The sequence below is a fragment of the Ascidiella aspersa genome, chromosome 5 (assembly GCF_963924565.1).
Source record: "Ascidiella aspersa chromosome 5, kaAscAspe10.2, whole genome shotgun sequence".
NCBI lineage: Eukaryota > Metazoa > Chordata > Ascidiacea > Phlebobranchia > Ascidiidae > Ascidiella > Ascidiella aspersa.
The window spans coordinates 8,234,094-8,256,696 of record NC_139451.1 but is presented as its reverse complement, the minus strand read 5'-3'; the positions used below and the strand labels follow the sequence as shown (position 1 = coordinate 8,256,696).

Genomic DNA, 22,603 nt, shown 5'->3' with positions numbered 1-22,603 from the left:
CGAAAAATGAGTTGAACTTGGCTTAATCTAAGCAGTTCAAAATAAAAGAAGACCTGATTTAGTGTAGTCTACAAGTTTAACGTATCTCTGCGTCGGGGTGAAGGATGCAACAAACTAAAAAAAATAAATTAGTCGTTTATTGCTATCTCGAACTGCGTGTGGTTGTCTTTGCGCAGTGGCGATATCGTAGCTGATGAGGTTTATCCGAGGCGCGATTATTGCTAGTTGAAAACTATACCCAATACCCCGCCCGATGGCTTAAAAAGCTTTCGCGGCAATATTTGACCGGTTTTAAGAAATCGTTATCCAGACAACATCTCTTGCACAAATATGTAAAAAATCTGCTTTCTTCTATATATTAGTTGTTTTATGTTTCTTTTGATGAAGTTTGTCACACTAAATATAGATTCAGTAGCAAAATTGTCTTTTATGGCATCCCAAGGGTTGCCTGGCACAGCAATTCTTAGTCGCAGTAACTTCCGTTATAAACATAAAATGCCAAAACCTCGTTACTCTGGTCTCACTTCACAACGTGTAAATCTTTCGCCTTTTACTAAAGATTTCCGTGAAGTGGGACATTGCAATGAGTCTTTAGTTATTTCTTGCATCTGCAGACATGTTCTGCAGTTTCACCGAAAAATGAGTTAAACTTAACTTAATCTAAGCAGTTCAAAATAAAAGACCTGATTTAGTGTAGTCTACAAGTTTAACGTATCTCTGCATCGGGGTGAAGGTTGCAACAAACTAAAAAAAATAAATCAGTCGTTTATTGCTATCTCGAACTGCGTGTGGTTGTCTTTGCGCAGTGGCGATATCGTAGCTGATGAGGTTTATCCGAGGCGCGATTATTGCTAGTTGAAAACTATACCCAATACCCCGCCCGATGGCTTAAAAAGCTTTCGCGGCAATATGTGACCGGTTTTAAGAAATCGTTATCCAGACAACATCTCTTTCACAACTATGTCGAAAATCTACTTTCTTCTATAGATTAGTTGTTTTATTTTTCTTTTGGTAAAGTTTGTCAAACTAAATATAGATTCAGTAGCAAAATTGTATTTTATGGCATCCCAAGAGTTCCCTGGCACAGCAATTCTTAGTCGCAGTAACTTCCGTTATAAACATAAAATGCTAAAACCTCGTTACTCTGGTCTCATTTCACAACGTGTAAATCTTTCGCCTTTTACTAAAGATTTCCGTGAAGTGGGACATTGCAATGAGTCTTTAGTTATTTCTTGCATCTGCAGACATGTTCTGCAGTTTAACCGAAAAATGAGTTAAACTTGACTTAATCTAAGCAGTTCAAAATAAAAGAAGACCTGATTTAGTGTAGTCTACAAGTTTAACGTATCTCTGCATCGGGGTGAAGGATGCAACAAACTAAAAAAAATAAATTAGTCGTTTATTGCTATCTCGAACTGCGTGTGGTTGTCTTTGCGCAGTGGCGATATCGTAGCTGATGAGGTTTATCCGAGGCGCGATTATTGCTAGTTGAAAACTATACCCAATACCCCGCCCGATGGCTTAAAAAGCTTTCGCGGCAATATTTGACCGGTTTTAAGAAATCGTTATCCAGACAACATCTCTTTCACAACTATGTCGAAAATCTACTTTCTTCTATAGATTAGTTGTTTTACGTTTCTTTTGGTAAAGTTTGTCACACTAAATATAGATTCAGTAGCAAAATTGTCTTTTATGGCATCCCAAGAGTTGCCTGGCACAGCAATTCTTAGTCGCAGTAACTTCCGTTATAAACATAAAATGCCAAAACCTCGTTACTCTGGTCTCACTTCACAACGTGTAAATCTTTCGCCTTTTACTAAAGATTTCCGTGAAGTGGGACATTGCAATGAGTCTTTAGTTATTTCTTGCATCTGCAGACATGTTCTGCAGTTTTACCGAAAAATGAGTTAAACTTGACTCAATCTAAGCAGTTCAAAATAAAACAAGACCTGATTTAGTGTAGTCTACAAGTTTAACGTATCTCTGCATCGGGGTGAAGGTTGCAACAAACTAAAAAAAATAAATTAGTCGTTTATTGCTATCTCGAACTGCGTGTGGTTGTCTTTGCGCAGTGGCCATATCGTAGCTGATGAGGTTTATCCGAGGCGCGATTATTGCTAGTTGAAAACTATACCCAATACCCCGCCCGATGGCTTAAAAAGCTTTCGCGGCAATATTTGACCGGTTTTAAGAAATCGTTATCCAGACAACATCTCTTTCACAACTATGTCGAAAATCTACTTTCTTCTATAGATTAGTTGTTTTATGTTTCTTTTGGTAAAGTTTGTCAAACTAAATATAGATTCAGTAGCAAAGTTGTCTTTTATGGCATCCCAAGAGTTGCCTGGCACAGCAATTCTTAGTCGCAGTAACTTCCGTTATAAACATAAAATGCTAAAACCTCGTTACTCTGGTCTCATTTCACAACGTGTAAATCTTTCGCCTTTTACTAAAGATTTCCGTGAAGTGGGACATTGCAATGAGTCTTTAGTTATTTCTTGCATCTGCAGACATGTTCTGCAGTTTTACCGAAAAAATAGTTAAACTTGACTTAATCTAAGCAGTTCAAAATAAAACAAGATCTAATTTAGTTTAGTCTACAAGTTTAACTTATCTCTGCATCGGGGTGAATGTTGCAACAAACTAAAAAAAAAATTAGTCGTTTATTGCTATCTCGAACTGCGTGTGGTTGACTTTGCGCAGTGACGATATCGTAGCTGATGAGGTTTATCCGAGGCGCGATTATTGCTAGTTGAAAACTATACCCAATACCCCGCCCGATGGCTTAAAAAGCTTTCGCGGCAATATTTGACCGGTTTTAAGAAATCGTTATCCAGACAACATCTCTTTCACAACTATGTCGAAAATCTACTTTCTTCTATAGATTAGTTGTTTTATTTTTCTTTTGGTAAAGTTTGTCAAACTAAATATAGATTCAGTAGCAAAATTGTCTTTTATGGCATCCCAAGAGTTCCCTGGCACAGTAATTCTTAGTCGCAGTAACTTCCGTTATAAACATAAAATGCTAAAACCTCGTTACTCTGGTCTCATTTCACAACGTGTAAATCTTTCGCCTTTTACTAAAGATTTCCGCGAAGTGGGACATTGCAATGAGTCTTTAGTTATTTCTTGCATCTGCAGACATGTTCTGCAGTTTTGCCGAAAAATGAGTTAAACTTGACTTAATCTAAGCAGTTCAAAATAAAAGAAGACCTGATTTACTGTAGTCTACAAGTTTAACGTATCTCTGCATCGGGGTGAAGGTTGCAACAAACTAAAAAAAATAAATTAGTCGTTTATTGCTATCTCGAACTGCGTGTGGTTGTCTTTGCGCAGTGGCGATATTGTAGCTGATGAGGTTTATCCGAGGCGCGATTATTGCTAGTTGAAAACTATACCCAATACCCCGCCCGATGGCTTAAAAAGCTTTCGCGGCAATATTTGACCGGTTTTAAGAAATCGTTATCCAGACAACATCTCTTTCACAACTATGTCGAAAATCTACTTTCTTCTATAGATTAGTTGTTTTATGTTTCTTTTGGTAAAGTTTGTCAAACTAAATATAGATTCAGTAGCAAAATTGTCTTTTATGGCATCCCAAGAGTTCCCTGGCACAGCAATTCTTAGTCGCAGTAACTTCCGTTATAAACATAAAATGCTAAAACCTCGTTACTCTGGTCTCATTTCACAACGTGTAAATCTTTCGCCTTTTACTAAAGATTTCCGTGAAGTGGGACATTGCAATGAGTCTTTAGTTATTTCTTGCATCTGTAGACATGTTCTGCAGTTTTACCGAAAAATGAGTTAAACTTGACTTAATCTAAGCAGTTCAAAATAAAACAAGACCTGATTTAGTGTAGTCTACAAGTTTAACGTATCTTTGCATCGGCGTGAAGGTTGCAACAAATTAAAAAAAATAGATTAGTCGTTTACTACTATCTCGAACTGCATGTCGTTGACTTTGCGCAGTGGCGATATCGTAGCTAATGAGGTTTATCCGAGGCGCGATTTTTGCTAGTTGAAAACTATACGCAATACCCTGCCCGATGGCTTAAAAAGCTTTCGCGGCAATATTTAACCGGTTTTAAGAAATCGTTATACAGACAACATCTCTTGCACAAATATGTAAAAAATCTGCTTTCTTCTATATATTAGTTGTTTTATGTTTCTTTTGATGAAGTTTGTCACACTAAAAATAGATTCAGTAGCAAAATTGTCTTCTATGGCATCCCAAGAGTTCCCTGGCACAGCAATTCTTAGTCGCAGTAACTTCCGTTATAAACATAAAATGCTAAAACCTCGTTACTCTGGTCTCATTTCACAACGTGTAAATCTTTCGCCTTTTACTAAAGATTTCCGTGAAGTGGGACATTGCAATGAGTCTTTAGTTATTTCTTGCATCTGCAGACATGTTCTGCAGTTTTACCGAAAAATGAGTTAAACTTGACTTAATCTAAGCAGTTCAAAATAAAAGAAGACCTGATTTAGTGTAGTCTACAAGTTTAACGTATCTCTGCATCGGGGTGAAGGTTGCAACAAACTAAAAAAATAAATTAGTCGTTTATTGCTATCTCGAACTGCGTGTGGTTGTCTTTGCGCAGAGGCGATATCGTAGCTGATGAGGTTTATCCGAGGCGCGATTATTGCTAGTTGAAAACTATACCCAATACCCCGCCCGATGGCTTAAAAAGCTTTCGCGGCAATATGTGACCGGTTTTAAGAAATCGTTATCCAGACAACATCTCTTTCACAACTATGTCGAAAATCTACTTTCTTCTATAGATTAGTTGTTTTATTTTTCTTTTGGTAAAGTTTGTCAAACTAAATATAGATTCAGTAGCAAAATTGTATTTTATGGCATCCCAAGAGTTCCCTGGCACAGCAATTCTTAGTCGCAGTAACTTCCGTTATAAACATAAAATGCTAAAACCTCGTTACTCTGGTCTCATTTCACAACGTGTAAATCTTTCGCCTTTTACTAAAGATTTCCGTGAAGTGGGACATTGCAATGAGTCTTTAGTTATTTCTTGCATCTGCAGACATGTTCTGCAGTTTAACCGAAAAATGAGTTAAACTTGACTTAATCTAAGCAGTTCAAAATAAAAGAAGACCTGATTTAGTGTAGTCTACAAGTTTAACGTATCTCTGCATCGGGGTGAAGGATGCAACAAACTAAAAAAAATAAATTAGTCGTTTATTGCTATCTCGAACTGCGTGTGGTTGTCTTTGCGCAGTGGCGATATCGTAGCTGATGAGGTTTATCCGAGGCGCCATTATTGCTAGTTGAAAACTATACCCAATACCCCGCCCGATGGCTTAAAAAGCTTTCGCGGCAATATTTGACCGGTTTTAAGAAATCGTTATCCAGACAACATCTCTTTCACAACTATGTCGAAAATCTACTTTCTTCTATAGATTAGTTGTTTTACGTTTCTTTTGGTAAAGTTTGTCACACTAAATATAGATTCAGTAGCAAAATTGTCTTTTATGGCATCCCAAGAGTTGCCTGGCACAGCAATTCTTAGTCGCAGTAACTTCCGTTATAAACATAAAATGCCAAAACCTCGTTACTCTGGTCTCACTTCACAACGTGTAAATCTTTCGCCTTTTACTAAAGATTTCCGTGAAGTGGGACATTGCAATGAGTCTTTAGTTATTTCTTGCATCTGCAGACATGTTCTGCAGTTTTACCGAAAAATGAGTTAAACTTGACTCAATCTAAGCAGTTCAAAATAAAACAAGACCTGATTTAGTGTAGTCTACAAGTTTAACGTATCTCTGCATCGGGGTGAAGGTTGCAACAAACTAAAAAAAATAAATTAGTCGTTTATTGCTATCTCGAACTGCGTGTGGTTGTCTTTGCGCAGTGGCCATATCGTAGCTGATGAGGTTTATCCGAGGCGCGATTATTGCTAGTTGAAAACTATACCCAATACCCCGCCCGATGGCTTAAAAAGCTTTCGCGGCAATATTTGACCAGTTTTAAGAAATCGTTATCCAGACAACATCTCTTTCACAACTATGTCGAAAATCTACTTTCTTCTATAGATTAGTTGTTTTATGTTTCTTTTGGTAAAGTTTGTCAAACTAAATATAGATTCAGTAGCAAAATTGTCTTTTATGGCATCCCAAGAGTTGCCTGGCACAGCAATTCTTAGTCGCAGTAACTTCCGTTATAAACATAAAATGCTAAAACCTCGTTACTCTGGTCTCATTTCACAACGTGTAAATCTTTCGCCTTTTACTAAAGATTTCCGTGAAGTGGGACATTGCAATGAGTCTTTAGTTATTTCTTGCATCTGCAGACATGTTCTGCAGTTTTACCGAAAAAATAGTTAAACTTGACTTAATCTAAGCAGTTCAAAATAAAAGAAGATCTAATTTAGTTTAGTCTACAAGTTTAACTTATCTCTGCATCGGGGTGAATGTTGCAACAAACTAAAAAAAAAATTAGTCGTTTATTGCTATCTCGAACTGCGTGTGGTTGACTTTGCGCAGTGACGATATCGTAGCTGATGAGGTTTATCCGAGGCGCGATTATTGCTAGTTGAAAACTATACCCAATACCCCGCCCGATGGCTTAAAAAGCTTTCGCGGCAATATTTGACCGGTTTTAAGAAATCGTTATCCAGACAACATCTCTTTCACAACTATGTCGAAAATCTACTTTCTTCTATAGATTAGTTGTTTTATTTTTCTTTTGGTAAAGTTTGTCAAACTAAATATAGATTCAGTAGCAAAATTGTCTTTTATGGCATCCCAAGAGTTCCCTGGCACAGTAATTCTTAGTCGCAGTAACTTCCGTTATAAACATAAAATGCTAAAACCTCGTTACTCTGGTCTCATTTCACAACGTGTAAATCTTTCGCCTTTTACTAAAGATTTCCGCGAAGTGGGACATTGCAATGAGTCTTTAGTTATTTCTTGCATCTGCAGACATGTTCTGCAGTTTTACCGAAAAATGAGTTAAACTTGACTTAATCTAAGCAGTTCAAAATAAAAGAAGACCTGATTTACTGTAGTCTACAAGTTTAACGTATCTCTGCATCGGGGTGAAGGTTGCAACAAACTAAAAAAAATAAATTAGTCGTTTATTGCTATCTCGAACTGCGTGTGGTTGTCTTTGCGCAGTGGCGATATTGTAGCTGATGAGGTTTATCCGAGGCGCGATTATTGCTAGTTGAAAACTATACCCAATACCCCGCCCGATGGCTTAAAAAGCTTTCGCGGCAATATTTGACCGGTTTTAAGAAATCGTTATCCAGACAACATCTCTTTCACAACTATGTCGAAAATCTACTTTCTTCTATAGATTAGTTGTTTTATGTCTCTTTTGGTAAAGTTTGTCAAACTAAATATAGATTCAGTAGCAAAATTGTCTTTTATGGCATCCCAAGAGTTCCCTGGCACAGCAATTCTTAGTCGCAGTAACTTCCGTTATAAACATAAAATGCTAAAACCTCGTTACTCTGGTCTCATTTCACAACGTGTAAATCTTTCGCCTTTTACTAAAGATTTCCGTGAAGTGGGACATTGCAATGAGTCTTTAGTTATTTCTTGCATCTGTAGACATGTTCTGCAGTTTTACCGAAAAATGAGTTAAACTTGACTTAATCTAAGCAGTTCAAAATAAAACAAGACCTGATTTAGTGTAGTCTACAAGTTTAACGTATCTTTGCATCGGCGTGAAGGTTGCAACAAATTAAAAAAAATAGATTAGTCGTTTACTACTATCTCGAACTGCATGTCGTTGACTTTGCGCAGTGGCGATATCGTAGCTAATGAGGTTTATCCGAGGCGCGATTTTTGCTAGTTGAAAACTATACGCAATACCCTGCCCGATGGCTTAAAAAGCTTTCGCGGCAATATTTAACCGGTTTTAAGAAATCGTTATACAGACAACATCTCTTGCACAAATATGTAAAAAATCTGCTTTCTTCTATATATTAGTTGTTTTATGTTTCTTTTGATGAAGTTTGTCACACTAAAAATAGATTCAGTAGCAAAATTGTCTTCTATGGCATCCCAAGAGTTCCCTGGCACAGCAATTCTTAGTCGCAGTAACTTCCGTTATAAACATAAAATGCCAAAACCTCGTTACTCTGGTCTCACTTCACAACGTGTAAATCTTTCGCCTTTTACTAAAGATTTCCGTGAAGTGGGACATTGCAATTAGTCTTTAGTTATTTCTTGCATCTGCAGACATGTTCTGCAGTTTTACCGAAAAATGAGTAAAACTTGACTTAATCTAAGCAGTTCAAAATAAAAGAAGACCTGATTTAGTGTAGTCTACAAGTTTAACGTATCTCTGCATCGGGGTGAAGGTTGCAACAAATTAAAAAAAATAAATTAGTCGTTTATTGCTATCTCGAACTGCGTGTGGTTGTCTTTGCGCAGTGGCGATATCGTAGCTGATGAGGTTTATCCGAGGCGCGATTATTGCTAGTTGAAAACTATACCCAATACCCCGCCCGATGGCTTAAAAAGCTTTCGCGGCAATATTTGACCGGTTTTAAGAAATCGTTATCCAGACAACATCTCTTTCACAACTATGTCGAAAATCTACTTTCTTCTATAGATTAGTTGTTTTATTTTTCTTTTGGTAAAGTTTGTCAAACTAAATATAGATTCAGTAGCAAAATTGTCTTTTATGGCATCCCAAGGGTTGCCTGGCACAGCAATTCTTAGTCGCAGTAACTTCCGTTATAAACATAAAATGCCAAAACCTCGTTACTCTGGTCTCACTTCACAACGTGTAAATCTTTCGCCTTTTACTAAAGATTTCCGTGAAGCGGGACATTGCAATGAGTCTTTAGTTATTTCTTGCATCTGCAGACATGTTCTGCAGTTTTACCGAAAAATGAGTTAAACTTGACTTAATCTAAGCAGTTCAAAATAAAAGAAGACCTGATTTAGTGTAGTCTACAAGTTTAACGTATCTTTGCATCGGGGTGAAGGTTGCAACATACTAAAAAAAATAAATTATTCGTTTATTGCTATCTCGAACTGCGTGTGGTTGTCTTTGCGCAGTGGCGATATCGTAGCTGATGAGGTTTATCCGAGGCGCGATTATTGCTAGTTGAAAACTATACCCAATACCCCGCCCGATAGCTGAAAAAGCTTTCGCGGCAATATTTGACCGGTTTTAAGAAATCGTTATCCAGACAAGATCTCTTTCACAACTATGTCGAAAATCTGCTTTCTGCTATATATCAGTCGTTTTATGTTTTTTTGGTAAAGTTTGTCTCACTAAATTTAGATTCAGTAGCAAGATTGTCTTCTATGGCATCCCAAGATTTGCCTGGCACAGCAATTCTTAGTCGCAGTAACTTCCGTTATAAACATAAAATGTCAAACCTCGTTTCTCTGGTCTCATTTCACAACGTGAAAATCTTTCGCCTTTTACTAAAGATTTCCGTGAAGTGGGACATTGCAATGAGTCTTTAGTTATTTCTTGCATCTGCAGACATGTTCTGCAGTTTTACCGAAAAAATAGTTAAACTTGACTTAATCTAAGCAGTTCAAAATAAAAGAAGACCTGATTTAGTGTAGTCTACAAGTTTAACGTATCTTTGCATCGGAGTGAAGGTTGCAACAAACTAAAAAAAATAAATTATTCGTTTATTGCTATCTCGAACTGCGTGTGGTTGACTTTGCGCAGTGGCGATATCGTAGCTGATGAGGTTTATCCGAGGCGCGATTATTGCTAGTTGAAAACTATACCCAATACCCCGCCCGATAGCTGAAAAAGCTTTCGCGGCAATATTTGACCGGTTTTAAGAAATCGTTATCCAGACAAGATCTCTTTCACAACTATGTCGAAAATCTGCTTTCTGCTATATATAAGTCGTTTTATGTTTTTTTGGTAAAGTTTGTCTCACTAAATTTAGATTCAGTAGCAAGATTGTCTTCTATGGCATCCCAAGATTTGCCTGGCACAGCAATTCTTAGTCGAAGTAACTTCCGTTATAAACATAAAATGTCAAACCTCGTTTCTCTGGTCTCATTTCACAACGTGTAAATCTTTCGCCTTTTACTAAAGATTTCCGTGAAGCGGGACATTGCAATGAGTCTTTAGTTATTTCTTGCATCTGCAGACATGTTCTGCAGTTTTACCGAAAAATGAGTTAAACTTGACTTAATCTAAGCAGTTCAAAATAAAAGAAGAACTGATTTAGTGTAGTCTACAAGTTTAACGTATCTCTGCATCGGGGTGAAGGTTGCAACAAACTAAAAAAAATAAATTAGTCGTTTATTGCTATCTCGAACTGCGTGTGGTTGTCTTTGCGCAGTGGCGATATCGTAGCTGATGAGGTTTATCCGAGGCGCGATTATTGCTAGTTGAAAACTATACCCAATACCCCGCCCGATGGCTTAAAAAGCTTTCGCGGCAATATTTGACCGGTTTTAAGAAATCGTTATCCAGACAACATCTCTTTCACAACTATGTCGAAAATCTACTTTCTTCTATAGATTAGTTGTTTTATTTTTCTTTTGGTAAAGTTTGTCAAACTAAATATAGATTCAGTAGCAAAATTGTCTTTTATGGCATCCCAAGAGTTCCCTGGCACAGTAATTCTTAGTCGCAGTAACTTCCGTTATAAACATAAAATGCTAAAACCTCGTTACGCTGGTCTCATTTCACAACGTGTAAATCTTTCGCCTTTTACTAAAGATTTCCGTGAAGTGGGACATTGCAATGAGTGTTTAGTTATTTCTTGCATCTGCAGACATGTTCTGCAGTTTTACCGAAAAATGAGTTAAACTTGACTTAATCTAAGCAGTTCAAAATAAAAGAAGACCTGATTTAGTGTAGTCTACAAGTTTAACGTATCTCTGCATCGGGGTGAAGGTTGCAACAAACTAAAAAAAATAAATTAGTCGTTTATTGCTATCTCGAACTGCGTGTGGTTGTCTTTGCGCAGTGGCGATATCGTAGCTGATGAGGTTTATCCGAGGCGCGATTATTGCTAGTTGAAAACTATACCCAATACCCCGCCCGATAGCTGAAAAAGCTTTCGCGGCAATATTTGACCGGTTTTAAGAAATCGTTATCCAGACAAGATCTCTTTCACAACTATGTAGAAAATCTGCTTTCTGCTATATATCAATCGTTTTATGCTTTTTTGGTAAAGTTTGTCTCACTAAATTTAGATTCAGTAGCAAGATTATCTTCTATGGCATCCCAAGATTTGCCTGGCACAGCAATTCTTAGTCGAAGTAACTTCCGTTATAAACATAAAATGTCAAACCTCGTTTCTCTGGTCTCATTTCACAACGTGAAAATCTTTCGCCTTTTACTAAAGATTTCCGTGAAGTGGGACATTGCAATGAGTCTTTAGTTATTTCTTGCATCTGCAGACATGTTCTGCAGTTTTACCGAAAAATGAGTTAAACTTGACTTAATCTAAGCAGTTCAAAATAAAAGAAGATCTAATTTAGTTTAGTCTACAAGTTTAACGTATCTTGGCATCGGCGTGAAGGTTGCAACAAATTAAAAAAAATAGATTAGTCCTTTATTGCTATCTCGAACTGCATGTCGTTGACTTTGCGCAGTGGCGATATCGTAGCTAATGAGGTTTATCCGAGGCGCGATTTTTGCTAGTTGAAAACTATACGCAATACCCCGCCCGATGGCTTAAAAAGCTTTCGCGGCAATATTTAACCGGTTTTAAGAAATCGTTATACAGACAACATCTCTTGCACAAATATGTAAAAAATCTGCTTTCTTCTATATATTAGTTGTTTTATGTTTCTTTTGATGAAGTTTGTCACACTAAATATAGATTCAGTAGCAAAATTGTCTTCTATGGCATCCCAAGAGTTCCCTGGCACAGCAATTCTTAGTCGCAGTAACTTCCGTTATAAACATAAAATGCCAAAACCTCGTTACTCTGGTCTCACTTCACAACGTGTAAATCTTTTGCCTTTTACTAAAGATTTCCGTGAAGTGGGACATTGCAATGAGTCTTTAGTTATTTCTTGCATCTGCAGACATGTTCTGCAGTTTTACCGAAAAAATAGTTAAACTTGACTTAATCTAAGCAGTTCAAAATAAAAGAAGATCTAATTTAGTTTAGTCTACAAGTTTAACTTATCCCTGCATCGGGGTGAATGTTGCAACAAACTAAAAAAAAAATTAGTCGTTTATTGCTATCTCGAACTGCGTGTGGTTGACTTTGCGCAGTGACGATATCGTAGCTGATGAGGTTTATCCGAGGCGCGATTATTGCTAGTTGAAAACTATACCCAATACCCCGCCCGATGGCTTAAAAAGCTTTCGCGGCAATATTTGACCGGTTTTAAGAAATCGTTATCCAGACAACATCTCTTTCACAACTATGTCGAAAATCTACTTTCTTCTATAGATTAGTTGTTTTATTTTTCTTTTGATGAAGTTTGTCACACTAAATTTAGATTCAGTAGCAAGATTGTCTTCTATGGCATCCCAAGATTTGCCTGGCACAGCAATTCTTAGTCGAAGTAACTTCCGTTATAAACATAAAATGTCAAACCTCGTTTCTCTGGTCTCATTTCACAACGTGAAAATATTTCGCCTTTTACTAAAGATTTCCGTGAAGTGGGACATTGCAATGAGTCTTTAGTTATTTCTTGCATCTGCAGACATGTTCTGCAGTTTTACCGAAAAATGAGTTAAACTTGACTTAATCTAAGCAGTTCAAAATAAAAGAAGATCTAATTTAGTTTAGTCTACAAGTTTAACGTATCTTTGCATCGGCGTGAAGGTTGCAACAAATTAAAAAAAATAGATTAGTCGTTTACTACTATCTCGAACTGCATGTCGTTGACTTTGCGCAGTGGCGATATCGTAGCTGATGAGGTTTATCCGAGGCGCGATTTTTGCTAGTTGAAAACTATACGCAATACCCCGCCCGATGGCTTAAAAAGCTTTCGCGGCAATATTTAACCGGTTTTAAGAAATCGTTATACAGACAACATCTCTTGCACAAATATGTAAAAAATCTGCTTTCTTCTATATATTAGTTGTTTTATGTTTCTTTTGATGAAGTTTGTCACACTAAATATAGATTCAGTAGCAAAATTGTCTTCTATGGCATCCCAAGAGTTCCCTGGCACAGCAATTCTTAGTCGCAGTAACTTCCGTTATAAACATAAAATGCCAAAACCTCGTTACTCTGGTCTCACTTCACAACGTGTAAATCTTTCGCATTTTGCTAAAGATTTCCGTGAAGTGGGACATTGCAATGAGTCTTTAGTTATTTCTTGCATCTGCAGACATGTTCTGCAGTTTTACCGAAAAAATAGTTAAACTTGACTTAATCTAAGCAGTTCAAAATAAAAGAAGATCTAATTTAGTTTAGTCTACAAGTTTAACTTATCTCTGCATCGGGGTGAATGTTGCAACAAACTAAAAAAAATAAATTAGTCGTTTATTGCTATCTCGAACTGCGTGTGGTTGACTTTGCGCAGTGACGATATCGTAGCTGATGAGGTTTATCCGAGGCGCGATTATTGCTAATTGAAAACTATACCCAATACCCCGCCCGATGGCTTAAAAAGCTTTCGCGGCAATATTTGACCGGTTTTAAGAAATCGTTATCCAGACAACATCTCTTTCACAATTATGTCGAAAATCTACTTTCTTCTATAGATTAGTTGTTTTATTTTTTATTTGGTAAAGTTTGTCAAACTAAATATAGATTCAGTAGCAAAATTGTCTTTTATGGCATCCCAAGAGTTCCCTGGCACAGTAATTCTTAGTCGCAGTAACTTCCGTTATAAACATAAAATGCTAAAACCTCGTTACTCTGGTCTCATTTCACAACGTGTAAATCTTTCGCCTTTTACTAAAGATTTCCGTGAAGTGGGACATTGCAATGAGTCTTTAGTTATTTCTTGCATCTGCAGACATGTTCTGCAGTTTTACCGAAAAATGAGTTAAACTTGACTTAATCTAAGCAGTTCAAAATAAAAGAAGACCTGATTTAGTGTAGTCTACAAGTTTAACGTATCTCTGCATCGGGGTGAAGGTTGCAACAAACTAAAAAAAATAAATTAGTCGTTTATTGCTATCTCGAACTGCGTGTGGTTGTCTTTGCGCAGTGGCGATATCGTAGCTGATGAGGTTTATCCGAGGCGCGATTATTGCTAGTTGAAAACTATACCCAATACCCCGCCCGATGGCTTAAAAAGCTTTCGCGGCAATATTTGACCGGTTTTAAGAAATCGTTATCCAGACAAGATCTCTTTCACAACTATGTAGAAAATCTGCTTTCTGCTATATATCAATCGTTTTATGTTTTTTTGGTAAAGTTTGTCTCACTAAATTTAGATTCAGTAGCAAGATTGTCTTCTATGGCATCCCAAGATTTGCCTGGCACAGCAATTCTTAGTCGAAGTAACTTCCGTTATAAACATAAAATGTCAAACCTCGTTTCTCTGGTCTCATTTCACAACGTGAAAATATTTCGCCTTTTACTAAAGATTTCCGTGAAGTGGGACATTGCAATGAGTCTTTAGTTATTTCTTGCATCTGCAGACATGTTCTGCAGTTTTACCGAAAAATGAGTTAAACTTGACTTAATCTAAGCAGTTCAAAATAAAAGAAGATCTAATTTAGTTTAGTCTACAAGTTTAACGTATCTTTGCATCGGCGTGAAGGTTGCAACAAATTAAAAAAAATAGATTAGTCGTTTACTACTATCTCGAACTGCATGTCGTTGACTTTGCGCAGTGGCGATATCGTAGCTGATGAGGTTTATCCGAGGCGCGATTTTTGCTAGTTGAAAACTATACGCAATACCCCGCCCGATGGCTTAAAAAGCTTTCGCGGCAATATTTAACCGGTTTTAAGAAATCGTTATACAGACAACATCTCTTGCACAAATATGTAAAAAATCTGCTTTCTTCTATATATTAGTTGTTTTATGTTTCTTTTGATGAAGTTTGTCACACTAAATATAGATTCAGTAGCAAAATTGTCTTCTATGGCATCCCAAGAGTTCCCTGGCACAGCAATTCTTAGTCGCAGTAACTTCCGTTATAAACATAAAATGCCAAAACCTCGTTACTCTGGTCTCACTTCACAACGTGTAAATCTTTCGCATTTTGCTAAAGATTTCCGTGAAGTGGGACATTGCAATGAGTCTTTAGTTATTTCTTGCATCTGCAGACATGTTCTGCAGTTTTACCGAAAAAATAGTTAAACTTGACTTAATCTAAGCAGTTCAAAATAAAAGAAGATCTAATTTAGTTTAGTCTACAAGTTTAACTTATCTCTGCATCGGGGTGAATGTTGCAACAAACTAAAAAAAATAAATTAGTCGTTTATTGCTATCTCGAACTGCGTGTGGTTGACTTTGCGCAGTGACGATATCGTAGCTGATGAGGTTTATCCGAGGCGCGATTATTGCTAATTGAAAACTATACCCAATACCCCGCCCGATGGCTTAAAAAGCTTTCGCGGCAATATTTGACCGGTTTTAAGAAATCGTTATCCAGACAACATCTCTTTCACAATTATGTCGAAAATCTACTTTCTTCTATAGATTAGTTGTTTTATTTTTTATTTGGTAAAGTTTGTCAAACTAAATATAGATTCAGTAGCAAAATTGTCTTTTATGGCATCCCAAGAGTTCCCTGGCACAGTAATTCTTAGTCGCAGTAACTTCCGTTATAAACATAAAATGCTAAAACCTCGTTACTCTGGTCTCATTTCACAACGTGTAAATCTTTCGCCTTTTACTAAAGATTTCCGTGAAGTGGGACATTGCAATGAGTCTTTAGTTATTTCTTGCATCTGCAGACATGTTCTGCAGTTTTACCGAAAAATGAGTTAAACTTGACTTAATCTAAGCAGTTCAAAATAAAAGAAGACCTGATTTAGTGTAGTCTACAAGTTTAACGTATCTCTGCATCGGGGTGAAGGTTGCAACAAACTAAAAAAAATAAATTAGTCGTTTATTGCTATCTCGAACTGCGTGTGGTTGTCTTTGCGCAGTGGCGATATCGTAGCTGATGAGGTTTATCCGAGGCGCGATTATTGCTAGTTGAAAACTATACCCAATACCCCGCCCGATGGCTTAAAAAGCTTTCGCGGCAATATTTGACCGGTTTTAAGAAATCGTTATCCAGACAAGATCTCTTTCACAACTATGTAGAAAATCTGCTTTCTGCTATATATCAATCGTTTTATGTTTTTTTGGTAAAGTTTGTCTCACTAAATTTAGATTCAGTAGCAAGATTGTCTTCTATGGCATCCCAAGATTTGCCTGGCACAGCAATTCTTAGTCGAAGTAACTTCCGTTATAAACATAAAATGTCAAACCTCGTTTCTCTGGTCTCATTTCACAACGTGAAAATATTTCGCCTTTTACTAAAGATTTCCGTGAAGTGGGACATTGCAATGAGTCTTTAGTTATTTCTTGCATCTGCAGACATGTTCTGCAGTTTTACCGAAAAATGAGTTAAACTTGACTTAATCTAAGCAGTTCAAAATAAAAGAAGATCTAATTTAGTTTAGTCTACAAGTTTAACGTATCTTTGCATCGGCGTGAAGGTTGCAACAAATTAAAAAAAATAGATTAGTCGTTTACTACTATCTCGAACTGCATGTCGTTGACTTTGCGCAGTGGCGATATCGTAGCTGATGAGGTTTATCCGAGGCGCGATTTTTGCTAGTTGAAAACTATACGCAATACCCCGCCCGATGGCTTAAAAAGCTTTCGCGGCAATATTTAACCGGTTTTAAGAAATCGTTATACAGACAACATCTCTTGCACAAATATGTAAAAAATCTGCTTTCTTCTATATATTAGTTGTTTTATGTTTCTTTTGATGAAGTTTGTCACACTAAATATAGATTCAGTAGCAAAATTGTCTTCTATGGCATCCCAAGAGTTCCCTGGCACAGCAATTCTTAGTCGCAGTAACTTCCGTTATAAACATAAAATGCCAAAACCTCGTTACTCTGGTCTCACTTCACAACGTGTAAATCTTTCGCATTTTGCTAAAGATTTCCGTGAAGTGGGACATTGCAATGAGTCTTTAGTTATTTCTTGCATCTGCAGACATGTTCTGCAGTTTTACCGAAAAAATAGTTAAACTTGACTTAATCTAAGCAGTTCAAAATAAAAGAAGATCTAATTTAGGTAGTCTACAAGTTTAACTTATCTCTGCATCGGGGTGAATGTTGCAACAAACTAAAAAAAATAAATTAGTCGTTTATTGCTATCTCGAACTGCGTGTGGTTGACTTTGCGCAGTGACGATATCGTAGCTGATGAGGTTTATCCGAGGCGCGATTATTGCTAATTGAAAACTATACCCAATACCCCGCCCGATGGCTTAAAAAGCTTTCGCGGCAATATTTGACCGGTTTTAAGAAATCGTTATCCAGACAACATCTCTTTCACAATTATGTCGAAAATCTACTTTCTTCTATAGATTAGTTGTTTTATTTTTTATTTGGTAAAGTTTGTCAAACTAAATATAGATTCAGTAGCAAAATTGTCTTTTATGGCATCCCAAGAGTTCCCTGGAACAGTAATTCTTAGTCGCAGTAACTTCCGTTATAAACATAAAATGCTAAAACCTCGTTACTCTGGTCTCATTTCACAACGTGTAAATCTTTCGCCTTTTACTAAAGATTTCCGTGAAGTGGGACATTGCAATGAGTCTTTAGTTATTTCTTGCATCTGCAGACATGTTCTGCAGTTTTACCGAAAAATGAGTTAAACTTGACTTAATCTAAGCAATTCAAAATAAAAGAAGACCTGATTTAGTGTAGTCTACAAGTTTAACGTATCTCTGCATCGGGGTGAAGGTTGCAACAAACTAAAAAAAATAAATTAGTCGTTTATTGCTATCTTGAACTGCGTGTGGTTGTCTTTGCGCAGTGGCGATATCGTAGCTGATGAGGTTTATCCGAGGCGCGATTATTGCTAGTTGAAAACTATACCCAATACCCCGCCCGATAGCTGAAAAAGCTTTCGCGGCAATATTTGACCGGTTTTAAGAAATCGTTATCCAGACAAGATCTCTTTCACAACTATGTAGAAAATCTGCTTTCTGCTATATATCAGTCGTTTTATGTTTTTTTGGTAAAGTTTGTCTCACTAAATTTAGATTCAGTAGCAAGATTGTCTTCTATGGCATCCCAAGATTTGCCTGGCACAGCAATTCTTAGTCGAAGTAACTTCCGTTATAAACATAAAATGTCAAACCTCGTTTCTCTGGTCTCATTTCACAACGTGAAAATCTTTCGCCTTTTACTAAAGATTTCCGTGAAGTGGGACATTGCAATGAGTCTTTAGTTATTTCTTGCATCTGCAGACATGTTCTGCAGTTTTACCGAAAAATGAGTTAAACTTGACTTAATCTAAGCAGTTCAAAATAAAAGAAGATCTAATTTAGTTTAGTCTACAAGTTTAACGTATCTTTGCATCGGCGTGAAGGTTGCAACAAATTAAAAAAAATAGATTAGTCGTTTACTACTATCTCGAACTGCATGTCGTTGACTTTGCGCAGTGGCGATATCGTAGCTAATGAGGTTTATCCGAGGCGCGATTTTTGCTAGTTGAAAACTATACCCAATACCCCGCCCGATGGCTTAAAAAGCTTTCGCGGCAATATTTGACCGGTTTTAAGAAATCGTTATACAGACAACATCTCTTCCACAAATATGTAAAAAATCTGCTTTCTTCTATATATTAGTTGTTTTATGTTTCTTTTGATGAAGTTTGTCACACTAAATATAGATTCAGTAGCAAAATTGTCTTCTATGGCATCCCAAGAGTTCCCTGGCACAGCAATTCTTAGTCGCAGTAACTTCCGTTATAAACATAAAATGTCAAACCTCGTTTCTCTGGTCTCATTTCACAACGTGAAAATCTTTCGCCTTTTACTAAAGATTTCCGTGAAGTGGGACATTGCAATGAGTCTTTAGTTATTTCTTGCATCTGCAGACATGTTCTGCAGTTTTACCGAAAAATGAGTTAAACTTGACTTAATCTAAGCAGTTCAAAATAAAAGAAGACCTGATTTAGTGTAGTCTACAAGTTTAACGTATCTCTGCATCGGGGTGAAGGTTGCAACAAACTAAAAAAAATAAATTAGTCGTTTATTGCTATCTCGAACTGCGTGTGGTTGACTTTGCGCAGTGGCGATATTGTAGCTGATGAGGTTTATCCGAGGCGCGATTATTGCTATTTGAAAACTATACCCAATACCCCGCCCGATGGCTTAAAAAGATTTCGCGGCAATATTTGACCGGTTTTAAGAAATCGTTATCCAGACAACATCTCTTTCACAACTACGTCGAAAATCTACTTTCTTCTATAGATTAGTTGTTTTATGTTTCTTTTGGTAAAGTTTGTCAAACTAAATATAGATTCAGTAGCAAAATTGTCTTTTATGGCATCCCAAGAGTTCCCTGGCACAGCAATTCTTAGTCGCAGTAACTTCCGTTATAAACATAAAATGCTAAAACCTCGTTACTCTGGTCTCATTTCACAACGTGTAAATCTTTCGCCTTTTACTAAAGATTTCCGTGAAGTGAGACATGGCAATGAGTCTTTAGTTATTTCTTGCATCTGCAGACATGTTCTGCAGTTTTACCGAAAAATGAGTTAAACTTGACTTAATCTAAGCAGTTCAAAATAAAAGAAGACCTGATTTAGTGTAGTCTACAAGTTTAACGTATCTCTGCATCGGGGTGAAGGTTGCAACAAACTAAAAAAAAAAATTAGTCGTTTATTGCTATCTCGAACTGCGTGTGGTTGTCTTTGCGCAGTGGCGATATCGTAGCTGATGAGGTTTATCCGAGGCGCGATTATTGCTAGTTGAAAACTATACCCAATACCCCGCCCGATGGCTTAAAAAGCTTTCGCGGCAATATTTGACCGGTTTTAAGAAATCGTTATCCAGACAACATCTCTTTCACAACTATGTCGAAAATCGACTTTCTTCTATAGATTAGTTGTTTTATGTTTCTTTTGGTAAAGTTTGTCACACTAAATATAGATTCAGTAGCGAAATTGTCTTTTATGGCATCCCAAGGGTTGCCTGGCACAGCAATTCTTAGTCGCACTAACTTCCGTTATAAACATAAAATGCCAAAACCTCGTTACTCTGGTCTCACTTCACAACGTGTAAATCTTTCGCCTTTTACTAAAGATTTCCGTGAAGTGGGACATTGCAATGAGTCTTTAGTTATTTCTTGCATCTGCAGACATGTTCTGCAGTTTTACCGAAAAATGAGTTAAACTTGGCTTAATCTAAGCAGTTCAAAATAAAAGAAGACCTGATTTAGTGTAGTCTACAAGTTTAACGTATCTCTGCGTCGGGGTGAAGGATGCAACAAACTAAAAAAAATAAATTAGTCGTTTATTGCTATCTCGAACTGCGTGTGGTTGTCTTTGCGCAGTGGCGATATCGTAGCTGATGAGGTTTATCCGAGGCGCGATTATTGCTAGTTGAAAACTATACCCAATACCCCGCCCGATGGCTTAAAAAGCTTTCGCGGCAATATTTGACCGGTTTTAAGAAATCGTTATCCAGACAACATCTCTTGCACAAATATGTAAAAAATCTGCTTTCTTCTATATATTAGTTGTTTTATGTTTCTTTTGATGAAGTTTGTCACACTAAATATAGATTCAGTAGCAAAATTGTCTTTTATGGCATCCCAAGGGTTGCCTGGCACAGCAATTCTTAGTCGCAGTAACTTCCGTTATAAACATAAAATGCCAAAACCTCGTTACTCTGGTCTCACTTCACAACGTGTAAATCTTTCGCCTTTTACTAAAGATTTCCGTGAAGTGGGACATTGCAATGAGTCTTTAGTTATTTCTTGCATCTGCAGACATGTTCTGCAGTTTCACCGAAAAATGAGTTAAACTTAACTTAATCTAAGCAGTTCAAAATAAAAGACCTGATTTAGTGTAGTCTACAAGTTTAACGTATCTCTGCATCGGGGTGAAGGTTGCAACAAACTAAAAAAAATAAATTAGTCGTTTATTGCTATCTCGAACTGCGTGTGGTTGTCTTTGCGCAGTGGCGATATCGTAGCTGATGAGGTTTATCCGAGGCGCGATTATTGCTAGTTGAAAACTATACCCAATACCCCGCCCGATGGCTTAAAAAGCTTTCGCGGCAATATTTGACCGGTTTTAAGAAATCGTTATCCAGACAACATCTCTTTCACAACTATGTCGAAAATCGACTTTCTTCTATAGATTAGTTGTTTTATGTTTCTTTTGGTAAAGTTTGTCACACTAAATATAGATTCAGTAGCAAAATTGTCTTTTATGGCATCCCAAGAGTTCCCTGGCACAGTAATTCTTAGTCGCAGTAACTTCCGTTATAAACATAAAATGCTAAAACCTCGTTACTCTGGTCTCATTTCACAACGTGTAAATCTTTCGCCTTTTACTAAAGATTTCCGTGAAGTGGGACATTGCAATGAGTGTTTAGTTATTTCTTGCATCTGCAGACATGTTCTGCAGTTTTACCGAAAAATGAGTTAAACTTGACTTAATCTAAGCAGTTCAAAATAAAAGAAGACCTGATTTAGTGTAGTCTACAAGTTTAACGTATCTCTGCATCGGGGTGAAGGTTGCAACAAACTAAAAAAATAAATTAGTCGTTTATTGCTATCTCGAACTGCGTGTGGTTGTCTTTGCGCCGAGGCGATATCGTAGCTGATGAGGTTTATCCGAGGCGCGATTATTGCTAGTTGAAAACTATACCCAATACCCCGCCCGATGGCTTAAAAAGCTTTCGCGGCAATATGTGACCGGTTTTAAGAAATCGTTATCCAGACAACATCTCTTTCACAACTATGTCGAAAATCTACTTTCTTCTATAGATTAGTTGTTTTATTTTTCTTTTGGTAAAGTTTGTCAAACTAAATATAGATTCAGTAGCAAAATTGTATTTTATGGCATCCCAAGAGTTCCCTGGCACAGCAATTCTTAGTCGCAGTAACTTCCGTTATAAACATAAAATGCTAAAACCTCGTTACTCTGGTCTCATTTCACAACGTGTAAATCTTTCGCCTTTTACTAAAGATTTCCGTGAAGTGGGACATTGCAATGAGTCTTTAGTTATTTCTTGCATCTGCAGACATGTTCTGCAGTTTTACCGAAAAATGAGTTAAACTTGACTTAATCTAAGCAGTTCAAAATAAAAGAAGACCTGATTTAGTGTAGTCTACAAGTTTAACGTATCTCTGCATCGGGGTGAAGGTTGCAACAAACTAAAAAAATAAATTAGTCGTTTATTGCTATCTCGAACTGCGTGTGGTTGACTTTGCGCAGTGACGATATCGTAGCTGATGAGGTTTATCCGAGGCGCGATTATTGCTAGTTGAAAACTATACCCAATACCCCGCCCGATGGCTTAAAAAGCTTTCGCGGCAATATTTGACCGGTTTTGAGAAATCGTTATCCAGACAACATCTCTTTCACAATTATGTCGAAAATCTACTTTCTTCTATAGATTAGTTGTTTTATTTTTTATTTGGTAAAGTTTGTCAAACTAAATATAGATTCAGTAGCAAAATTGTCTTTTATGGCATCCCAAGAGTTCCCTGGAACAGTAATTCTTAGTCGCAGTAACTT

At 37.0% G+C, this 22,603-nt stretch overlaps 71 non-coding genes across 71 annotated transcripts; all 71 read left to right on the top strand.

Annotated features, from left to right (window-relative positions):
- The first annotated feature begins 164 nt into the window (after positions 1-164).
- Positions 165-300, top strand: LOC146142008 (U4 spliceosomal RNA). The gene has a single exon (XR_014499740.1). It is a non-coding gene; the product is annotated as a U4 spliceosomal RNA (small nuclear RNA).
- A 209-nt stretch (positions 301-509) lies between these two features.
- LOC146142007 (U5 spliceosomal RNA) lies at positions 510-628 on the top strand. The gene has a single exon (XR_014499311.1). It is a non-coding gene; the product is annotated as a U5 spliceosomal RNA (small nuclear RNA).
- Positions 629-794: 166 nt separating this feature from the next.
- Positions 795-930, top strand: LOC146142006 (U4 spliceosomal RNA). The gene has a single exon (XR_014499870.1). It is a non-coding gene; the product is annotated as a U4 spliceosomal RNA (small nuclear RNA).
- Positions 931-1,139: 209 nt separating this feature from the next.
- Positions 1,140-1,258, top strand: LOC146142005 (U5 spliceosomal RNA). The gene has a single exon (XR_014499465.1). It is a non-coding gene; the product is annotated as a U5 spliceosomal RNA (small nuclear RNA).
- Positions 1,259-1,427: 169 nt separating this feature from the next.
- LOC146142004 (U4 spliceosomal RNA) lies at positions 1,428-1,563 on the top strand. The gene has a single exon (XR_014499739.1). It is a non-coding gene; the product is annotated as a U4 spliceosomal RNA (small nuclear RNA).
- A 209-nt stretch (positions 1,564-1,772) lies between these two features.
- Positions 1,773-1,891, top strand: LOC146142003 (U5 spliceosomal RNA). Its single transcript, XR_014499310.1, has one exon. It is a non-coding gene; the product is annotated as a U5 spliceosomal RNA (small nuclear RNA).
- Positions 1,892-2,060: 169 nt separating this feature from the next.
- Positions 2,061-2,196, top strand: LOC146142002 (U4 spliceosomal RNA). The gene has a single exon (XR_014499783.1). It is a non-coding gene; the product is annotated as a U4 spliceosomal RNA (small nuclear RNA).
- A 209-nt stretch (positions 2,197-2,405) lies between these two features.
- LOC146142001 (U5 spliceosomal RNA) lies at positions 2,406-2,524 on the top strand. The gene has a single exon (XR_014499464.1). It is a non-coding gene; the product is annotated as a U5 spliceosomal RNA (small nuclear RNA).
- A 167-nt stretch (positions 2,525-2,691) lies between these two features.
- LOC146142000 (U4 spliceosomal RNA) lies at positions 2,692-2,827 on the top strand. Its single transcript, XR_014499915.1, has one exon. It is a non-coding gene; the product is annotated as a U4 spliceosomal RNA (small nuclear RNA).
- Positions 2,828-3,036: 209 nt separating this feature from the next.
- LOC146141999 (U5 spliceosomal RNA) lies at positions 3,037-3,155 on the top strand. Its single transcript, XR_014499593.1, has one exon. It is a non-coding gene; the product is annotated as a U5 spliceosomal RNA (small nuclear RNA).
- Positions 3,156-3,324: 169 nt separating this feature from the next.
- On the top strand, positions 3,325-3,460 carry LOC146141998 (U4 spliceosomal RNA). Its single transcript, XR_014499836.1, has one exon. It is a non-coding gene; the product is annotated as a U4 spliceosomal RNA (small nuclear RNA).
- A 209-nt stretch (positions 3,461-3,669) lies between these two features.
- LOC146141997 (U5 spliceosomal RNA) lies at positions 3,670-3,788 on the top strand. The gene has a single exon (XR_014499508.1). It is a non-coding gene; the product is annotated as a U5 spliceosomal RNA (small nuclear RNA).
- Positions 3,789-3,957: 169 nt separating this feature from the next.
- On the top strand, positions 3,958-4,093 carry LOC146141996 (U4 spliceosomal RNA). The gene has a single exon (XR_014500020.1). It is a non-coding gene; the product is annotated as a U4 spliceosomal RNA (small nuclear RNA).
- Positions 4,094-4,302: 209 nt separating this feature from the next.
- LOC146141995 (U5 spliceosomal RNA) lies at positions 4,303-4,421 on the top strand. The gene has a single exon (XR_014499463.1). It is a non-coding gene; the product is annotated as a U5 spliceosomal RNA (small nuclear RNA).
- A 168-nt stretch (positions 4,422-4,589) lies between these two features.
- LOC146141994 (U4 spliceosomal RNA) lies at positions 4,590-4,725 on the top strand. Its single transcript, XR_014499884.1, has one exon. It is a non-coding gene; the product is annotated as a U4 spliceosomal RNA (small nuclear RNA).
- Positions 4,726-4,934: 209 nt separating this feature from the next.
- LOC146141993 (U5 spliceosomal RNA) lies at positions 4,935-5,053 on the top strand. The gene has a single exon (XR_014499462.1). It is a non-coding gene; the product is annotated as a U5 spliceosomal RNA (small nuclear RNA).
- A 169-nt stretch (positions 5,054-5,222) lies between these two features.
- Positions 5,223-5,358, top strand: LOC146141992 (U4 spliceosomal RNA). Its single transcript, XR_014499975.1, has one exon. It is a non-coding gene; the product is annotated as a U4 spliceosomal RNA (small nuclear RNA).
- A 209-nt stretch (positions 5,359-5,567) lies between these two features.
- On the top strand, positions 5,568-5,686 carry LOC146141991 (U5 spliceosomal RNA). Its single transcript, XR_014499309.1, has one exon. It is a non-coding gene; the product is annotated as a U5 spliceosomal RNA (small nuclear RNA).
- Positions 5,687-5,855: 169 nt separating this feature from the next.
- LOC146141990 (U4 spliceosomal RNA) lies at positions 5,856-5,991 on the top strand. The gene has a single exon (XR_014499782.1). It is a non-coding gene; the product is annotated as a U4 spliceosomal RNA (small nuclear RNA).
- Positions 5,992-6,200: 209 nt separating this feature from the next.
- LOC146141989 (U5 spliceosomal RNA) lies at positions 6,201-6,319 on the top strand. Its single transcript, XR_014499461.1, has one exon. It is a non-coding gene; the product is annotated as a U5 spliceosomal RNA (small nuclear RNA).
- Positions 6,320-6,486: 167 nt separating this feature from the next.
- Positions 6,487-6,622, top strand: LOC146141988 (U4 spliceosomal RNA). Its single transcript, XR_014499914.1, has one exon. It is a non-coding gene; the product is annotated as a U4 spliceosomal RNA (small nuclear RNA).
- Positions 6,623-6,831: 209 nt separating this feature from the next.
- LOC146141987 (U5 spliceosomal RNA) lies at positions 6,832-6,950 on the top strand. The gene has a single exon (XR_014499592.1). It is a non-coding gene; the product is annotated as a U5 spliceosomal RNA (small nuclear RNA).
- A 169-nt stretch (positions 6,951-7,119) lies between these two features.
- LOC146141986 (U4 spliceosomal RNA) lies at positions 7,120-7,255 on the top strand. The gene has a single exon (XR_014499835.1). It is a non-coding gene; the product is annotated as a U4 spliceosomal RNA (small nuclear RNA).
- A 209-nt stretch (positions 7,256-7,464) lies between these two features.
- Positions 7,465-7,583, top strand: LOC146141985 (U5 spliceosomal RNA). The gene has a single exon (XR_014499507.1). It is a non-coding gene; the product is annotated as a U5 spliceosomal RNA (small nuclear RNA).
- A 169-nt stretch (positions 7,584-7,752) lies between these two features.
- LOC146141984 (U4 spliceosomal RNA) lies at positions 7,753-7,888 on the top strand. The gene has a single exon (XR_014500019.1). It is a non-coding gene; the product is annotated as a U4 spliceosomal RNA (small nuclear RNA).
- A 209-nt stretch (positions 7,889-8,097) lies between these two features.
- On the top strand, positions 8,098-8,216 carry LOC146141983 (U5 spliceosomal RNA). The gene has a single exon (XR_014499536.1). It is a non-coding gene; the product is annotated as a U5 spliceosomal RNA (small nuclear RNA).
- Positions 8,217-8,385: 169 nt separating this feature from the next.
- LOC146141982 (U4 spliceosomal RNA) lies at positions 8,386-8,521 on the top strand. Its single transcript, XR_014499738.1, has one exon. It is a non-coding gene; the product is annotated as a U4 spliceosomal RNA (small nuclear RNA).
- A 209-nt stretch (positions 8,522-8,730) lies between these two features.
- Positions 8,731-8,849, top strand: LOC146141981 (U5 spliceosomal RNA). The gene has a single exon (XR_014499499.1). It is a non-coding gene; the product is annotated as a U5 spliceosomal RNA (small nuclear RNA).
- A 169-nt stretch (positions 8,850-9,018) lies between these two features.
- LOC146141980 (U4 spliceosomal RNA) lies at positions 9,019-9,154 on the top strand. The gene has a single exon (XR_014499808.1). It is a non-coding gene; the product is annotated as a U4 spliceosomal RNA (small nuclear RNA).
- Positions 9,155-9,361: 207 nt separating this feature from the next.
- On the top strand, positions 9,362-9,480 carry LOC146141979 (U5 spliceosomal RNA). Its single transcript, XR_014499581.1, has one exon. It is a non-coding gene; the product is annotated as a U5 spliceosomal RNA (small nuclear RNA).
- Positions 9,481-9,649: 169 nt separating this feature from the next.
- Positions 9,650-9,785, top strand: LOC146141978 (U4 spliceosomal RNA). The gene has a single exon (XR_014499848.1). It is a non-coding gene; the product is annotated as a U4 spliceosomal RNA (small nuclear RNA).
- Positions 9,786-9,992: 207 nt separating this feature from the next.
- On the top strand, positions 9,993-10,111 carry LOC146141977 (U5 spliceosomal RNA). Its single transcript, XR_014499602.1, has one exon. It is a non-coding gene; the product is annotated as a U5 spliceosomal RNA (small nuclear RNA).
- Positions 10,112-10,280: 169 nt separating this feature from the next.
- Positions 10,281-10,416, top strand: LOC146141976 (U4 spliceosomal RNA). Its single transcript, XR_014499737.1, has one exon. It is a non-coding gene; the product is annotated as a U4 spliceosomal RNA (small nuclear RNA).
- A 209-nt stretch (positions 10,417-10,625) lies between these two features.
- On the top strand, positions 10,626-10,744 carry LOC146141975 (U5 spliceosomal RNA). The gene has a single exon (XR_014499599.1). It is a non-coding gene; the product is annotated as a U5 spliceosomal RNA (small nuclear RNA).
- Positions 10,745-10,913: 169 nt separating this feature from the next.
- On the top strand, positions 10,914-11,049 carry LOC146141974 (U4 spliceosomal RNA). Its single transcript, XR_014499807.1, has one exon. It is a non-coding gene; the product is annotated as a U4 spliceosomal RNA (small nuclear RNA).
- A 207-nt stretch (positions 11,050-11,256) lies between these two features.
- Positions 11,257-11,375, top strand: LOC146141973 (U5 spliceosomal RNA). The gene has a single exon (XR_014499580.1). It is a non-coding gene; the product is annotated as a U5 spliceosomal RNA (small nuclear RNA).
- Positions 11,376-11,544: 169 nt separating this feature from the next.
- LOC146141972 (U4 spliceosomal RNA) lies at positions 11,545-11,680 on the top strand. The gene has a single exon (XR_014499965.1). It is a non-coding gene; the product is annotated as a U4 spliceosomal RNA (small nuclear RNA).
- A 209-nt stretch (positions 11,681-11,889) lies between these two features.
- On the top strand, positions 11,890-12,008 carry LOC146141971 (U5 spliceosomal RNA). Its single transcript, XR_014499381.1, has one exon. It is a non-coding gene; the product is annotated as a U5 spliceosomal RNA (small nuclear RNA).
- A 167-nt stretch (positions 12,009-12,175) lies between these two features.
- On the top strand, positions 12,176-12,311 carry LOC146141970 (U4 spliceosomal RNA). The gene has a single exon (XR_014499913.1). It is a non-coding gene; the product is annotated as a U4 spliceosomal RNA (small nuclear RNA).
- A 208-nt stretch (positions 12,312-12,519) lies between these two features.
- Positions 12,520-12,638, top strand: LOC146141969 (U5 spliceosomal RNA). The gene has a single exon (XR_014499622.1). It is a non-coding gene; the product is annotated as a U5 spliceosomal RNA (small nuclear RNA).
- Positions 12,639-12,807: 169 nt separating this feature from the next.
- Positions 12,808-12,943, top strand: LOC146141968 (U4 spliceosomal RNA). The gene has a single exon (XR_014500016.1). It is a non-coding gene; the product is annotated as a U4 spliceosomal RNA (small nuclear RNA).
- Positions 12,944-13,152: 209 nt separating this feature from the next.
- On the top strand, positions 13,153-13,271 carry LOC146141967 (U5 spliceosomal RNA). Its single transcript, XR_014499610.1, has one exon. It is a non-coding gene; the product is annotated as a U5 spliceosomal RNA (small nuclear RNA).
- A 169-nt stretch (positions 13,272-13,440) lies between these two features.
- On the top strand, positions 13,441-13,576 carry LOC146141966 (U4 spliceosomal RNA). The gene has a single exon (XR_014499974.1). It is a non-coding gene; the product is annotated as a U4 spliceosomal RNA (small nuclear RNA).
- Positions 13,577-13,785: 209 nt separating this feature from the next.
- LOC146141965 (U5 spliceosomal RNA) lies at positions 13,786-13,904 on the top strand. Its single transcript, XR_014499460.1, has one exon. It is a non-coding gene; the product is annotated as a U5 spliceosomal RNA (small nuclear RNA).
- Positions 13,905-14,073: 169 nt separating this feature from the next.
- On the top strand, positions 14,074-14,209 carry LOC146141964 (U4 spliceosomal RNA). Its single transcript, XR_014499736.1, has one exon. It is a non-coding gene; the product is annotated as a U4 spliceosomal RNA (small nuclear RNA).
- Positions 14,210-14,416: 207 nt separating this feature from the next.
- Positions 14,417-14,535, top strand: LOC146141963 (U5 spliceosomal RNA). Its single transcript, XR_014499621.1, has one exon. It is a non-coding gene; the product is annotated as a U5 spliceosomal RNA (small nuclear RNA).
- A 169-nt stretch (positions 14,536-14,704) lies between these two features.
- On the top strand, positions 14,705-14,840 carry LOC146141962 (U4 spliceosomal RNA). The gene has a single exon (XR_014500015.1). It is a non-coding gene; the product is annotated as a U4 spliceosomal RNA (small nuclear RNA).
- Positions 14,841-15,049: 209 nt separating this feature from the next.
- On the top strand, positions 15,050-15,168 carry LOC146141961 (U5 spliceosomal RNA). Its single transcript, XR_014499609.1, has one exon. It is a non-coding gene; the product is annotated as a U5 spliceosomal RNA (small nuclear RNA).
- Positions 15,169-15,337: 169 nt separating this feature from the next.
- Positions 15,338-15,473, top strand: LOC146141960 (U4 spliceosomal RNA). The gene has a single exon (XR_014499973.1). It is a non-coding gene; the product is annotated as a U4 spliceosomal RNA (small nuclear RNA).
- A 209-nt stretch (positions 15,474-15,682) lies between these two features.
- On the top strand, positions 15,683-15,801 carry LOC146141959 (U5 spliceosomal RNA). Its single transcript, XR_014499459.1, has one exon. It is a non-coding gene; the product is annotated as a U5 spliceosomal RNA (small nuclear RNA).
- A 169-nt stretch (positions 15,802-15,970) lies between these two features.
- On the top strand, positions 15,971-16,106 carry LOC146141958 (U4 spliceosomal RNA). The gene has a single exon (XR_014499735.1). It is a non-coding gene; the product is annotated as a U4 spliceosomal RNA (small nuclear RNA).
- Positions 16,107-16,313: 207 nt separating this feature from the next.
- On the top strand, positions 16,314-16,432 carry LOC146141957 (U5 spliceosomal RNA). The gene has a single exon (XR_014499620.1). It is a non-coding gene; the product is annotated as a U5 spliceosomal RNA (small nuclear RNA).
- A 169-nt stretch (positions 16,433-16,601) lies between these two features.
- LOC146141956 (U4 spliceosomal RNA) lies at positions 16,602-16,737 on the top strand. Its single transcript, XR_014500014.1, has one exon. It is a non-coding gene; the product is annotated as a U4 spliceosomal RNA (small nuclear RNA).
- Positions 16,738-16,946: 209 nt separating this feature from the next.
- Positions 16,947-17,065, top strand: LOC146141955 (U5 spliceosomal RNA). Its single transcript, XR_014499608.1, has one exon. It is a non-coding gene; the product is annotated as a U5 spliceosomal RNA (small nuclear RNA).
- Positions 17,066-17,233: 168 nt separating this feature from the next.
- On the top strand, positions 17,234-17,369 carry LOC146141954 (U4 spliceosomal RNA). Its single transcript, XR_014499972.1, has one exon. It is a non-coding gene; the product is annotated as a U4 spliceosomal RNA (small nuclear RNA).
- Positions 17,370-17,578: 209 nt separating this feature from the next.
- On the top strand, positions 17,579-17,697 carry LOC146141953 (U5 spliceosomal RNA). Its single transcript, XR_014499458.1, has one exon. It is a non-coding gene; the product is annotated as a U5 spliceosomal RNA (small nuclear RNA).
- A 169-nt stretch (positions 17,698-17,866) lies between these two features.
- LOC146141952 (U4 spliceosomal RNA) lies at positions 17,867-18,002 on the top strand. The gene has a single exon (XR_014499806.1). It is a non-coding gene; the product is annotated as a U4 spliceosomal RNA (small nuclear RNA).
- A 207-nt stretch (positions 18,003-18,209) lies between these two features.
- Positions 18,210-18,328, top strand: LOC146141951 (U5 spliceosomal RNA). Its single transcript, XR_014499579.1, has one exon. It is a non-coding gene; the product is annotated as a U5 spliceosomal RNA (small nuclear RNA).
- Positions 18,329-18,497: 169 nt separating this feature from the next.
- On the top strand, positions 18,498-18,633 carry LOC146141950 (U4 spliceosomal RNA). Its single transcript, XR_014499701.1, has one exon. It is a non-coding gene; the product is annotated as a U4 spliceosomal RNA (small nuclear RNA).
- A 208-nt stretch (positions 18,634-18,841) lies between these two features.
- On the top strand, positions 18,842-18,960 carry LOC146141949 (U5 spliceosomal RNA). The gene has a single exon (XR_014499577.1). It is a non-coding gene; the product is annotated as a U5 spliceosomal RNA (small nuclear RNA).
- A 169-nt stretch (positions 18,961-19,129) lies between these two features.
- LOC146141948 (U4 spliceosomal RNA) lies at positions 19,130-19,265 on the top strand. Its single transcript, XR_014500048.1, has one exon. It is a non-coding gene; the product is annotated as a U4 spliceosomal RNA (small nuclear RNA).
- A 209-nt stretch (positions 19,266-19,474) lies between these two features.
- LOC146141947 (U5 spliceosomal RNA) lies at positions 19,475-19,593 on the top strand. Its single transcript, XR_014499510.1, has one exon. It is a non-coding gene; the product is annotated as a U5 spliceosomal RNA (small nuclear RNA).
- Positions 19,594-19,761: 168 nt separating this feature from the next.
- LOC146141946 (U4 spliceosomal RNA) lies at positions 19,762-19,897 on the top strand. Its single transcript, XR_014499734.1, has one exon. It is a non-coding gene; the product is annotated as a U4 spliceosomal RNA (small nuclear RNA).
- A 209-nt stretch (positions 19,898-20,106) lies between these two features.
- On the top strand, positions 20,107-20,225 carry LOC146141945 (U5 spliceosomal RNA). Its single transcript, XR_014499308.1, has one exon. It is a non-coding gene; the product is annotated as a U5 spliceosomal RNA (small nuclear RNA).
- Positions 20,226-20,394: 169 nt separating this feature from the next.
- Positions 20,395-20,530, top strand: LOC146141944 (U4 spliceosomal RNA). Its single transcript, XR_014499733.1, has one exon. It is a non-coding gene; the product is annotated as a U4 spliceosomal RNA (small nuclear RNA).
- A 209-nt stretch (positions 20,531-20,739) lies between these two features.
- On the top strand, positions 20,740-20,858 carry LOC146141943 (U5 spliceosomal RNA). Its single transcript, XR_014499307.1, has one exon. It is a non-coding gene; the product is annotated as a U5 spliceosomal RNA (small nuclear RNA).
- A 166-nt stretch (positions 20,859-21,024) lies between these two features.
- Positions 21,025-21,160, top strand: LOC146141942 (U4 spliceosomal RNA). The gene has a single exon (XR_014499731.1). It is a non-coding gene; the product is annotated as a U4 spliceosomal RNA (small nuclear RNA).
- A 209-nt stretch (positions 21,161-21,369) lies between these two features.
- Positions 21,370-21,488, top strand: LOC146141941 (U5 spliceosomal RNA). Its single transcript, XR_014499498.1, has one exon. It is a non-coding gene; the product is annotated as a U5 spliceosomal RNA (small nuclear RNA).
- A 168-nt stretch (positions 21,489-21,656) lies between these two features.
- Positions 21,657-21,792, top strand: LOC146141940 (U4 spliceosomal RNA). Its single transcript, XR_014499991.1, has one exon. It is a non-coding gene; the product is annotated as a U4 spliceosomal RNA (small nuclear RNA).
- A 209-nt stretch (positions 21,793-22,001) lies between these two features.
- Positions 22,002-22,120, top strand: LOC146141939 (U5 spliceosomal RNA). The gene has a single exon (XR_014499457.1). It is a non-coding gene; the product is annotated as a U5 spliceosomal RNA (small nuclear RNA).
- A 168-nt stretch (positions 22,121-22,288) lies between these two features.
- Positions 22,289-22,424, top strand: LOC146141938 (U4 spliceosomal RNA). The gene has a single exon (XR_014499970.1). It is a non-coding gene; the product is annotated as a U4 spliceosomal RNA (small nuclear RNA).
- Positions 22,425-22,603: the final 179 nt, after the last annotated feature.